A 14,012-nucleotide genomic window follows, 5' to 3' on the forward strand; every position below is an offset into this window, starting at 1 on the left:
CATATGATGTCCCATTCACTCTGGAGTCTGGACTCCATTTGATGGCTTGAACAGGTCTCTCGCACTTCTCTTAACACACAAATTTAGCTCAAATTAGCAAAAATCATTATTTAAAAACTTGCCTAATTTAACTCGGTACTGAGTTGATGTCCGAAGGTAAATGTGTTCATAACCAAACACATGGGGAGTTGGGGATGAGCCTAGTCCGGCCGGTTCCTAATCTTTCTTCTTCTATCGACAGAGTTCAGCTCAAAATTTATTAAAATATCATCGAAAAACTCCGCGAATATAACTTGAATGTGAGTTACTCGATCTCGACAGACCACTGTGTCGATAACCAAACACATGGGAACATACCAATTCTAGCCTGCTCAATGTTGGTCTCTCTTTTTTCTTTCTTTTCGTTTTTTTTTTCCTGTCTTTTATTTGAACTAAGCTTTCTTTTTTTTTTCGTTTTTTTTTTTGTCCCCTTTTATTTGGACTCAGTCGATTTTGTCAGACCTGCCTCGAAATCAGAGATTAGAGAGTCATCCACATCCGAGTCCTGGTTTTTTAACTTGTCTAAATTTGTAAGCCTAGTTAGGACAAAACTACGCGGACAAAAGGGTTATCTTTGACTGAATATTCAATAAAAGACGAGTATTATTAGGAAAATATGAAGAATCCTATTTCGATACAATTAAAACTAACATTAGTCAAATTATCATTATATAATACTGAGCATTGAGGTGAAAATCTTTTCTCATTAGAGCAAGACAAATTTGACTACCACTCTAGTGAGATGAATAAATAAATAAAGAATAAAATTGACCGTATATTTTATAAGTTAGAAAAAGCTTTTGTGGATAACTTTTTTTCCCTTCACTTGGTTATTAGGGGCACAATCTCCAAAACACTAATATCCAAGGCTTGAAGATTTGCTCACCCATGGAGAAAACCTCTAATAATATCGTATAGTAAAGGGCATTGGTTTGATAGGGCTCAGCCCTATCAAATAAGTAAAGCTTCACCTCATAACTCACTAAAAATTGCACTTCAAGTGTTGAAAACCCTTTAAACCAATCATCTCAGCTTGAACATTATGGTTACACAAAAATATTAGGATTTCAAAATTTAAAAATAGCATATATTAAATCATCTAGACTATCCATTTCGCCCTAAAATAAATGTTCATACATCCACAAGATCTATACCATTTTTTGAGTTTCAAAATTTATTATCGATGTTAGAGATTAATTTTAGAGCCATCATGAAAATTTCTGATGCTGAAAGTGCTTTCCGAATGAGAATTTGAGGTAATGCTTTATTTTGTTTTCATAAAGCATTGGCCCTATAAAAACTTCATCCCAAAAATTTTTATGTTTTGGTAGCGTACAACACTTACCTTGAAGGGTTGGCAATGGGCCAGGTGGCCTAGCACAGCCCTATCTCCTTGAGCCTTAAAAATTAGGCTGTGGGCCACAAAATGTCGCCTGGGGTCTAGGCCAGCCTAGGGCTGGACCGGGGCCAGTCCATTGGTTCCTCCCAACTCTTTTGTTTTTTATATTTTTCTTTTAACTTTTTGTCTCTATTTGGCCCGGCCCACCCTTGCCCTGGTCTAGCCCAGCCAAGGCCTCTTTGACCTTGTCAAGGTTGGTCCGGTCCTATTGGGACTAGAGCCAGCCCTAGCGTGGTTCTTTGCCGGCCCTACTCTAAGAATATCTTAGAACAAATATGTGTAAAAAAGTTTCATTGAAGATGGATTTTTCAAAATATCAGTTTATCCAAAGGATTTTGGATAGTGGAGTTGCATTGTCCAAATTCCATATTTGGAAAAATCTTTGTTTCATCGAATCAAAGGCTTTTCTGGAATCAAAACACAATAAGGTTTTCAACTCTTGAGTGTTCGAAATCTATGGGCAGGAATCACCTACACAAATAGGCCCTTACCCAAATGGTACCCATGAAATCCTCTTAGAGAGACAATTGGGGTAGTTTCATCCTTTGAGTGATCTTTGAAAGGGTTGTTTACACGGAAACTTGCAATGTCCCCCATCTAAAAGGTACTCCTAGTGTTAAAACGAGGTTTTAAAAAATCACCGAGTCGAGCCGGACTCGTCCCGTTCGACTCGGGAATCGCTTGATACCGAGCCGGTTCCACGAATAAACTGGGAATCGCTTGTGTCCAGAGAGAACCAGGCAATTCCCAATAGTGAATCGTGAGTCAGACCGAGGCACCCACAAGAACACGGGCTGCACAGTGTTCTTCACGGGATTTTAATTTTTTTTGTCATTTTGTTATCGATTTTCAACTTTTTCAACCTTATGAATGAATCTTGCAGGCTTTAATTCAAATTTCTCATCTATTTCAGTCAATAAAACGAATTAAAAAGCACCGTTTTTTATGAACAAATTTGGATCGAAGAGTGAGTTTTAGGGTTTCTGCCATTTCACTGATTTCAAGTGAAAGAACACATCATTTTTTGTAAAATTTCAGGGTGAGTGATCGTAAGAGTGTTGGTCAGAATTTTTTGTTCGTAATTTGTGATTATCTTGGAGGAATACATATCAATTTTGAGTTTGAAGGCACGGGTGCACGAAGAACAGGTAAGAACTGTGTTTTTTTTTTTTTTTTTTTCTACCATGTGACCAAATTCAGTCAATATTTTACAAATCATGTATTAAATTTATAGGGTTTTGATTCGTTGTAGTGTTGTTTATCATCAGATATATTCAATTTGATTGTATTTATTCAATTTGAGTTGGATTTTTGAGAAAAAAAAAAGACCGACGTCTGTTAAAAAAAAATGGACTAAGTTTTTTTTTTTTTTTCGGCCATTCTCTCAATTTCAGTAAATATTTTACAAATAATGTGTTGAATTTATAGGGTTTTAATTCGTTATAGTGTTGTTTATCATCACATGTATTCAATTTTATCTGATTTACTCAATTTGAGCTTGATTTTTGAGATTGAATGACTAATGTCTGTGAAGAACTGCGTTTTGTTTTTTTTTTCCTCAATTCAATCGATTTTATTTAATATTTTGATAATAATGTGTTAATATTATAGGGCTTTGATTCCTTATAGTGTTGTTTATCAAAACATGCATTCAATTTGATGTAATTTATTCGATTTGAGGAGGATTTTTGACTTGGAATGACTGATATAAGGTTGGTTTGTGAGGAAATGGGTTTTTTTTTTTTTATTATTCATGATCAATTTTTTTGAGAAATCGTGATTTTTCGAAAAATTGTTTTTGATTATTATGAGGAATTAAACAATTTTTTAATGTTTATTGTTAAATTTTTAGTTCAAAAAATTGCATATTGATAGATTATTTATGTAAAAAAATATATGTTATTATATTTTTAATGCAAAACTATATTTTTTAATTTGTTGTTAATGCAAAAAAATACATTAACAAAATACATGTTGTTAAACTGTAGTACATTTTTAATGCAAGTTTGCATTAAAAATGTATTTTTAATTTTTTAAAATTTTAAATGTAAAAAATACATGTTGTTAAACTGTATTATCATGAGGAATTAAAGTGAATATCATTGTAAAAAAATCGTGGCATGTATGATAATTATATTAACTTGCATTTTTCAAGTTTATTATTAAATTTTTAATGTAAAAAATGTAGGTTCTTGATAATTGAGTTATAGCTGTTTGGAGCTTGCATATTTTATTATATTATCTTGCATATTTGTAATTGAGATGTACGGCTATTTGTGATCATTTCAATTGAGTTAGGATTGTGCCCACTATATCATTGTAAATTTTATTTGTGGCATTGTGAATGACTATATCATTGTAAATGTTTTTTGTGTCAAATACACGTGTAGTGGCATTAATTTTTTTCTTGATTCTAAGTGTGATTTATTCAGTCTTTTTTCTATCTATAATGTTGCATAAATATTTTTTTTTTTTTCAGTAGGAACTAATTCATGTTTGTCGAAATGAAGATTTGTGACAAGTCCAAATGTATTGACATTGTGAATTACTATACCATTGTAAATATATTTTTTATTGATACTATATCAATGTAAATTTTTCGTTCTATATGTAGTGGCTAATATAGGCTATTTTTATCTATAATGTTGCATAAATAAATTATTTTTCCCAATAGGAACTAAAACATTTTGTCAATAGGAATATTTTGCATTAACAACAAATATAACTTCATGAATTACCCCTAAATATTATCACTACACATGGTGATTATTTTTTTTGTTGAACTGTCAGGTTAATTTTTAACCTTTTACATATTAAAACAGTTGAACCATGACAAGATCTGCGGAAGACGCTGCATGGCAACATAGGGTCAGACTTGATCCCAACAAAAAAGACAAAATTATTTATAATTACTGCCAAAGAGTGATAAGTAGTGGGGTACATAGGTTCAAGCAACACTTGGTAGGGTTAAGGGATATGTTTCTGCATGCAATAGTGTCCCTAATAATGTAAGAAAGCAGATGACGACATTTTTCAAGGCTACCAAAGGTAAAAAAATAGCAAAGCAGAGGATGGATGAGGAGATAGCTAGTTTATATACGCCATCAAGCGGAATTATCCAATAGAGCAATATAATAATGACTTGGCGATGACCACAAGAATTTACATGAAACATACCAGAGGTAACGCGGGTTTAGAATGCCTGGTGGTTATGATATGAACATGCATGGTGGGCCTAGCTCAGACATGCATGGCGGGCCCAGCTCGAGTATGTATGGCGGGCCCAGCACAAATATGTATGGAGGGGTTGGTGGCAATATGTATTAAGAGGAATCAGACGTTGAAGAAATTGTTTCTAGCTTATCTAAGAGTGCCAGTATTGCAGGTTATGGTCGTATAGACCCATTTCTCTCAAAACCTAAGTCATAACAGATGACCCTCAAAGGCATGGTGAAAGGTACGAGAAACATGTTCGGCAGATATATAAGAAAATGGTTCTACGATAAAGGGAGCCCATTTGATGCAGCCAATAGCCCATATTTTCTACCTATGGTCAACGCAATCCAGAGAGTCGGGCCCGAGGTAAAACCCCTGACTGCATAAGAGCTCAGTAAGCCAATATTGGATAAAGAGGTGGAGGAAGTTAGAAAGTGAATTGAATAATATAAACAAAGTTGGCCAAGAATAGGCATTACTCTCATGAGCGATGGTTAGTTGAATAAAGTTAGCAAAAAGGAGTTTGTAAACTTCTTGGCTTATTCCCCAAAAGATACAGCTTTTTTGTCTAGCAAAGACGTATCAGGGATGAAGAATGATGCAAACTTTTAGCTATGACTATATGCTCAGATAGTGGAGGAAGTGGGAGATAAGCATGTAGTCCGGTTTATTACGGATAATGCGCATGCATGTATTTCTGCGGGCAGCAAGTTGAAGGATAAGAGGAAGCATCTAGTATGGACCCCGTGTGCTGCACACAACATCGATCTTATGTTAGAGGAAATCGGTGAGATCAAAATTGTGAAGGAGACTCTACAAGAAGCGAGGTTGGTGTCAATATTTATATATAACAATTCTAAAATTTTATTTCTGTTCAGGGAACAATCTAAGAAAAAAGAGATAATCAGGCTTGCTATAACCCACTTTGCGACAGATTACTTGGATGTGGACTCCATTCGGGAATCTGAAGGTGCAATAAAGAGATTGTTTACCAGTGAAGAGTGGTTAAATGACCGTCTCTCGAAGTCCAGTACCGGGCTAAAAGTGGATGACACAGTTTCAAATAGGAGGTTTTGGTCTCGATGTTCCAGTATTATAAATGCCACTGCCCCTTTGGTCGCAGTGTTAAGAATGGTGGATGCTGACAAGAAAGTTACCATATGCATCCTTTATGAAGGTATCGAGAGGGCAAAATCAGCTATTGGAGAGAAGTGTAGTTTTGCTAGTTAGTGATCGAGATTACAAAAAGAAAGTGGAACACCAAATTTGGACGTCCACCTCATTATGCAGGTAAATATATATTTATATCATTAGAATGTTTCATTGTAAATTATTTTTTTATGAAATTTTAAATGACATTTCTCTATCTATATATTTTCCAGGTTGCTACTTCAACCCAAAAATTTTCTATTTGATACCTGAACATCCCCACAAGATTATGGAAGGGGTCAGATACATTATTGCCAAGTTGGAGAGAAGCCGTCGAAACCAGGTAGCAGCAATACAAGAGGTATTATTTAATATTTCAGTAAGAACTTGATTGAATTGTTATAGTTGTGAAGAATAATGCACTAAAATGAAATATTTTGTTTTAGCTTGCTAGGTATAGGGATGTTATAAGATCCTTCGGAACTAGACTTGCCAATAATTCTCGAACTAAGATGGATCTAGGTTATCCCCTAACTAATATTTTGTTCATTCATATATTTAATCTTATAAATTGTTCTTGCCCATACAATGCTTTTTGCATTTTAATCCAGCTGAATCGTGGGAGATATATGGTAGTGATGCACCTCAACTAAAGAAGATAGCAATCAAGGTGCTCTCTCAGACATGTTATGATACTGGCTGTGAGCGAAACTTGAGTACGTTTCAATGGTTGCACACTACTAGAAGGAATCGACTCACTTCGGAGAAGCTTCATAAACTAGTCTACGTTCATTACAACTTAAACCTCCGAGAGCGACAAATAAGAAGGAAGCTTGAAGACTATGGGCCGATAGACTTGGACACAATATTTATCATGGACACAACATAATAATGGGTAGTAGAAGAAGATGAGCCAGTGTTGCACAAGAGAGCGTTCCTTGAGGCTATTGGTGAGGAAGATCTTGAAGAAGGTGATGAGCAGCATGAAAGAGGAAGCAGCCCGCCAACATATCTACAATTCGTCAGAAATGTTGGTGATATTGCACCTAATGAGGGAGAGTGGGAAGGGGGTCTACGAGAAAATGAGAGAGATGGTGATTTTGAGGCCACCCAATCCCAGCAAAATTATTCACATATCGAGTCCCAACAACAAGAGGGTAGGGATGAGCACGATAGTGTAGGTGAGCATGAAGGATGGACAAGCTTCGAGGATTTTGGATTAGGACTACAACAAAACACTAACACTCAGGGATTTGGGTATAGTCAGGTGCCCACTAATTTGGATGATTCGTTTTTAGATTGAGTCCATGAATTGTCACGCGAATTCAATCAATGGTACCAGCGTGACCAAGATGAAGAACGACATCGTCTGTCATTTTATTTTTAGATCGTATGTTACGAATTGTATGATTTATTGTAGTTCATGTATGATGATATACTTAATCCATGATAATTCTATGTTTATCCTTTTGTGTGATGTAAATTAAATGGTAAATAGTAGTTCATGCAGAGAAAGAACATATCAATATTCGCATATTCATGCAAAGAAATGAAAATTCTTTATGGAGTACCCTCATTTCTTATTGAATTCCTAAAAAACAACATTTATAATGAATTTTAATATTTTTTTCGGATTATTTTTAAGGTTTAATCAGACCTATTCAATCGATTCCCAATCCGGATCGTCGATTCACAGATCCGGATGGGTTTTTTAGATGCTCGATCTGGGTCACCGATCCGCTTTTTAAACCACTGGTTAAAACAAAAAAAACACCGGTCATCCTTTGTCCATCGTTCCTATGTTGGACCACCCATCTCGGTTTGGATCAAGAATCTATAAAAATTCTAAAAATTAAACAAAGAAAAATTGAAAGATCGTTTATTGATTAGGATTTACTACAATATATAAGAAAACATCAAAAAATCTTTTAAAAAAAGGAAAAATAGAATGTGTGGTGTTGGAGGGGGATGCCATGTTCCGTTGCTTCCTAGAACCAGATCGATGGGTTTGTCTTAATCCGGATCGGGTGATTTCAAATATGGAACCTGATTTTATGAGTCCCCCAACTCATACTATTCTTGTGCAGGCTCCCTCCAGTACCCATTTTTTATATAGATCTTGGATCCAAATTTGTAGAGATTCATGATTCACACTGTAATGATCATGAATATAAAAAATAAATTAAAATAAAATGAAGTTTTAAAACACATTTGTAAAAAAAATTTTTCCTATCCATTAGAATCTTTAGTTGTGGAGGTTTATCTTAAAGATAAACGTTTGTGATTAAGCGGCCTAGTGAGTCCGCTGACTCACAAAACAATTTTCCTTCAAAGAAAAGGTACTCCCAATGGAATCGCCCACTGAAAAAGTCATCCCATGATGAGTGCCGTCGCTATTTTACTCTTCATCTAACCCCCACCGTTTGATTGAAGAAGACATTTAGGATGAAAATGTCCTGTATCAAATAATGAGGAAAAGAATAAAAAAACCCCTTTCATTCCATGATATCCATGAAAGCAACCCCCATCTCTCTTTTTTTTTCGTTCTTTTTTAATTTATATATATATATATATATATATATATATATATATATATATATATATATATATATATATATATATATTTATTTATTTGACACGTTAGCGTTGGGAGTAGAGGGCAGGACTTTATGAGAGCACGCCACGGGGGTGGCAATGGGTCGAGTTTGGTCCGGGTACTGAAAAAAATTATAGGATTGGGACCCATACCCAATTTTGACCGGACCGAAAAAAAAAAAAAAAAAAATATTTCAATAGGGAAAAGTTTATATAAGGTTGCAACCTTAAAATGTAGAACTACAGATGCACTTAAAAAATCCATCGAAAAATGTTCTTTTAATATTGAAAAACACTCTAATTGATCATCTCGACATTGAGATGTATGACTATGAAGAAAAATAAGGATTTTGAGTCCCATAAATGGTGTATCTTACAACACATTATCTAGACCATCCATTTTAAAGATTTTCATATGTTTCTAGATCAATTTGATTTTAATCATTTTTTAAGTTAAAAACTGTATAATTAGATATGAAAATAGATTTTGAGATAATCTTAAGAATATTTAATCAAAATTATATGTTATGATAAAATTTGAAGGTACGCCGTAAATGGATTGTTTAAGGTTGCAGCGTTATGGAATACACACCCTTTAAATGTTATCTTAAATATATACATGTATTATTTAAATATTATAATTAAAATATATAGATATATTTATTTAAATATTATATATTAAATATTATTTAAATAACAACACTATTTGGGTCTGGTAGGGTTGGGTCCACATGGACCCGGGCCCAAATTGGCCAACCCCGTTGGTCAAATTTTTGAACCCATACCCAGACTGGGGTCGGATTCGTTCGTCAGTTCCAGGATCGGGTGTGGGTCCATTGCCATCCCTACCCCATCGTGCCATGCAAGTTTTTAGGGAAGAACATTTAATACAGAAATAGAAAGACATTATATGAGATTACTTGAGTTTTTTCAAAAACATCATGAAATCCATTACACACGGTGAGGGGTGAAAAATCTATTACGAGATTGACGGGTAATCTTTAGAAATCTTTAGCGTGAGTATCTCTACCCTATCCCCACTTAAAAAAATATTTTCCTCTCTCAAGTATACACTGTATTCTATAATTATTAAGATAAGTAGAAAGTGAAAGTAGGGGATGTGAAAAAAGAATCTAAATTCATTTGAACAAGTGTACGAAGACAATTTTTTACTGCAATCATAATAAAAAAATTTCTACCTCCCTCTCTCCCCAATTTCGGTTGTAACCCTCATCTGACTCTCACATACAAACAAAATGTTTTAATAATTGGTAAGTGATAGTAAGGGGAATCTAAATTGATTTCAACCGTTGTAGAACTTGATGATGGACAATTTTCTGCTGCAATCATAATAAAAATATTTCTACATCTCTCTATCCCTGATTTGGGTTGTAGCCCGCCATCCGCTTTCGTATAAAACAAAAATAATAAAAATAATAATTAGTAATTAATGATAAATTACACAATACAATCATAATAAAAAAATTTCACACAACATAATCTTCATAAGACATTAGTAAAAGTTCAATTGAAATAAGATACCTCTTTAGTCTCTTTCAATGCTTCAAAATTTTCTACTATAATTATCAAACCTTCTAGTTTGCTAATCAAAGTTTTTCCTATTTTTTAACTTGTACCATAAAGATTTTGATTTTGGTATCATAAATTTATTGCTTAATTGAAGTTATACATAGAGAGACATTTGAAAAACTTCTTTAAAAAATAAATAAACATAAGGCTTATCATAATAAAATCATGTTATTCCAATCATATTATTCCAATGACTTATCATGTTGAAACCAAAGTCTAATCATGTTAACCAAACATAACAATATTTTTATATTTGGATGGTAATGCACTTCTTATATTTCTTCCAGACATAACCAAACATTACCAATGTATTTCCCAAGTTGCATCTAAATACTACCCAAACAGTAATAATATATTTAGAAGTAATATCTTACGCTCGTAATATATTTCACAGATAATATATTTCTAGGTATCCAAACGACCCCTTACTGTTCTCCTTCCATGGTCATACCGCCTTTTCTTGGTTGCATTTGTGAGTTCATCTCTCGAACGTGTTCTTTAATACCAAAGTTTTTTCATCCCAAATGTGTTTATATCTCAAGTGGGGGTTAGATGAAGCGAGAAACATTATCGGTGTTTCATTAGAGGAATTTGTTATGGTGGGGTTTTCCATGTGTACCTTTTATAAGAGTGGCAATGGGCTGAGTCGACGGCACCCCGATCCAACTTTGGCACTAAAGTCCTGTTTCGGCCTGGACCATGCTAAAGGGGCCTTGGCCTACTCTTGGGCAACGTGGTGTTGCCCGTCCTTGTTTATGGGTCTGGGCAGTGTCGTGGCCTTTGGCGTAACTCTAGCCCAGGCCAAACATGAGGCCTAGATTTCAGGCTCTCACATGCAAAATTTAGTGGCCAGACTCAAACTATTTAAGATCCGAGTAGCCCACCGTCATACAATCTTTCTTTTTGGGAAATTCAATAGGAAGATTGTCCCTTACCTGTTTTTTCAAATGGTTTAGAAATAGTTTTTTGAAAGTGTTAGTAGAATGATATCAGTGAGAATATAAACTACAATATGGTGATTAGGGTGCATGGGTGTTACTACCACGACCCAGCTCCTTTCCCACCGAACAGTCTTTTAGATGGAGGAGTATAATCCTCTGCCACATAAAAAAGACCTAATTTTAATTGTAGTACAGAGATTTCGAGTACTTTTTTATGGGATAAAAACATTTCAAGTACTTCAATATTTAGAAAACCTACTAGCACAACATACCTACAAAAAGAGAGAGAGAGAACCAATTCTGTATCATTCTGGATTTTGTCGAATTGGTATTGTGGCCTCTCTAAGCTTAGGGCGAGAAAGACTAACTATAACATGTATGGATTAGTAAAAGGTTTCTCTTATTTTTCTTTGAACTTGAGAGGCAATGGCTTTTTATTTGTTTATTTTTATCATATTTATGTACATATGTCCTTTGTTTTAGTTTTGAGAAAATTACCTGTGCATCCCTTATTAATATATAATTATGAAAATTACCCTTAATTTTTCAATATTACGCGCATATCCTTTTTCTAGTTTGATTTTTTTGTCTCCATTTTTCTCTAATTCCGGGTATTGAATATATGATGTCACATAAGACTACAGATTTCCAATGTTGGAAGTCACAAGGTTACCTCGTGATTTTGGATTTCTAATATCGGAAGTCACAATGTCACCTCATTAGGACATTAGATTACCTTAGGACTTTGGACATTGGAAATCGGAAGTCGTAGGATAACATTGTGATTTTGGATTTTCAACATCCGAAGTGAAGTCAAAATAGAAAGAAAATAGAATAGGACCATATAGGGGATATGCGCTTGATATTTAAAATTAAGTCAATTTTAGTAAGGGTGAGGTTTGTATAAGGTGCATATGTTGTGCTATACAAGTGAGACGCACCTTTAAATTTTGCCAAAAGATATAGTATAGTGTCAAGAACTTTATGTTGGTTTGAAATTCATGCTCAACCCTAATTGGAAAATTTTAAAATTATAGAAAGGTGTTGATTTATCTATAAACACTTCAAAATCTTGAAAATAGATAGTCTAGATAACTTATTACAAAAATGAACTATAGGAAAGTTTTACAACTGCAGAACACTCTTTTTCTATTAGGTATTTGAGCTGTACCTTACTGCTGTAGTATAAGGTTGTGACCTTATATAAAATTTTCCTTTTTAGTAATTAAGATAATAATATGAGATACAAAGATAAGATGAGAGAAATCAGATTTTGGTAAACTGGCCATGTGCAACGTAGATCCAGTATAGTACATGTTATGATGTGCGAGTTAGTTCAAGTGAAAAGCTTAAAAAGTACAACGGGTAGCCCAAAAGAACATAGTTTGGAAGTAATAAGAAAATATATCGACACTGACTTCACTGATGGTATGGCCCTTGATTTAGTAAAATGATGGACCAAAATTGGCTCCAAATAGTTGGAAAAATGATGATGATAATTATGGTGATATGAGATATAGAGATAAATTTCCCCTTATTTTTCAAGTTCTTCCCCCCCCCATATCAGACAGGTGAATGTAGCGTCCTCTTTTTGTGGAATTCAATTTTCATGGATGGGTATTCAAAATTTTGAGATGCGTGGATTAGGAGGACTTGTATTCGTCAAAGAGAACGAGAGATCAATCATCATGCTTGGACTTGTATTCGTCAAGAGAAAAAGCGATCAAGCATCATGCTTTAGATGGCAGGGATTGTACAATATGAGACTATTGATTTTTGGTATAAGAAAGTCACTATCATCTTTATACGTTTTATGGAAAATTTGGGCTTTACAAATGTGTCATTTGGAAAAAATTTCGAACTTCAAATGGTAATTTCCTGATCACCTGATTTCACATTTGATGGTTAGAGTTAATTAATTTTCTTGTTAAAAAATAAGAGGGCTTATGGTGTATTTTTCCTTAAATTGGGATTGCAAACTACAAGGCCATTAATTTTTTGGAATAAGAATGTCACTATTGCCCCTACCTTTGTAATGGGAAATTGGGCAGTTAGAGAAGTTATCTTCTTCACAAAATTCAAGGGAAAATTTTTAGACTTCAATGGCATAGTCACCATATTTCGTATGTTATGGCTAGGGTTGATTATGATTTTCTTGTTGAAAGATAAAAAGATCTTATTGTACACTTTCCCATAAATTAATGATATAGAGTTTAAATAGAAATTGGCCCTGGCTAGCAAGTTTTTGAATAATAGAGGAACAAGGTTGTGAATAATAGATTTGATTGTGATAAAGGAGAATAATGACAGAGAGAGAGAAAGATATTTTGTTTCCATTTAAAGTGAATCTCATAAATATTAAATTGAATACTGCTAGTATATCGTTTTGAACTTTGTTTTAAAACTCGATAATTTCTTATCCTATTTGAATTGGTCGGGATCAAACCCGTTTCTGAAAGGTGTCCCGGGCTGGTTCACACCTAAATCCCTCCTTTATATACTTTTCCTCCTTATTTTTTAGCTTATCATAATATCCTTTTTAGGCCTCCACTAAATTGGCACCCCAAAATTATTCTTTTTTATTTTATTTATTTTTAATGTTTTTTTCATCACTAATTCGAACTGATTTAGATTTGATTCAGATCACTGATTTACCCATACGATATAGATCTATAGGTGAACAATCTACCCCACCGATCTGGGTTTTATCAATCATGGAACTATAAAATAATTTTGTACTTTTCTATTGTTTAATTCTTTAATTGTTTAATTAACAAAAATAGCAAAACGCATAAAAAGTTTCTGAAAATGTAAAAGACATGTAACTCTCTAATCTATTCAGAAAAACGGGTAGGGGCCTATCTTCCCCCCCTGAATTGCTCAAAAAAATGTCTAAAGAGGCTTTCCATTGTTGGGAAAATATGATGCATAACTATGCTAAAATCTTTATATTTGATTCTAATTTCATTAGTTTCTATCATTTCTAGCATGGCATTGGGTTTATAAGTCTGATCTCACCACGAATTTTCAGAAGGCAAGTTAACTTCGAGACAGATATAATGTTCTTATTCTAGAATTGATCT

This window comes from Amborella trichopoda, chromosome 7 (genome assembly GCF_054954075.1).
Source record: "Amborella trichopoda isolate Santa Cruz 75 chromosome 7, AtrichopodaSantaCruz75HAP2 v2.0, whole genome shotgun sequence".
In the NCBI taxonomy this organism is placed as follows: domain Eukaryota; kingdom Viridiplantae; phylum Streptophyta; class Magnoliopsida; order Amborellales; family Amborellaceae; genus Amborella; species Amborella trichopoda.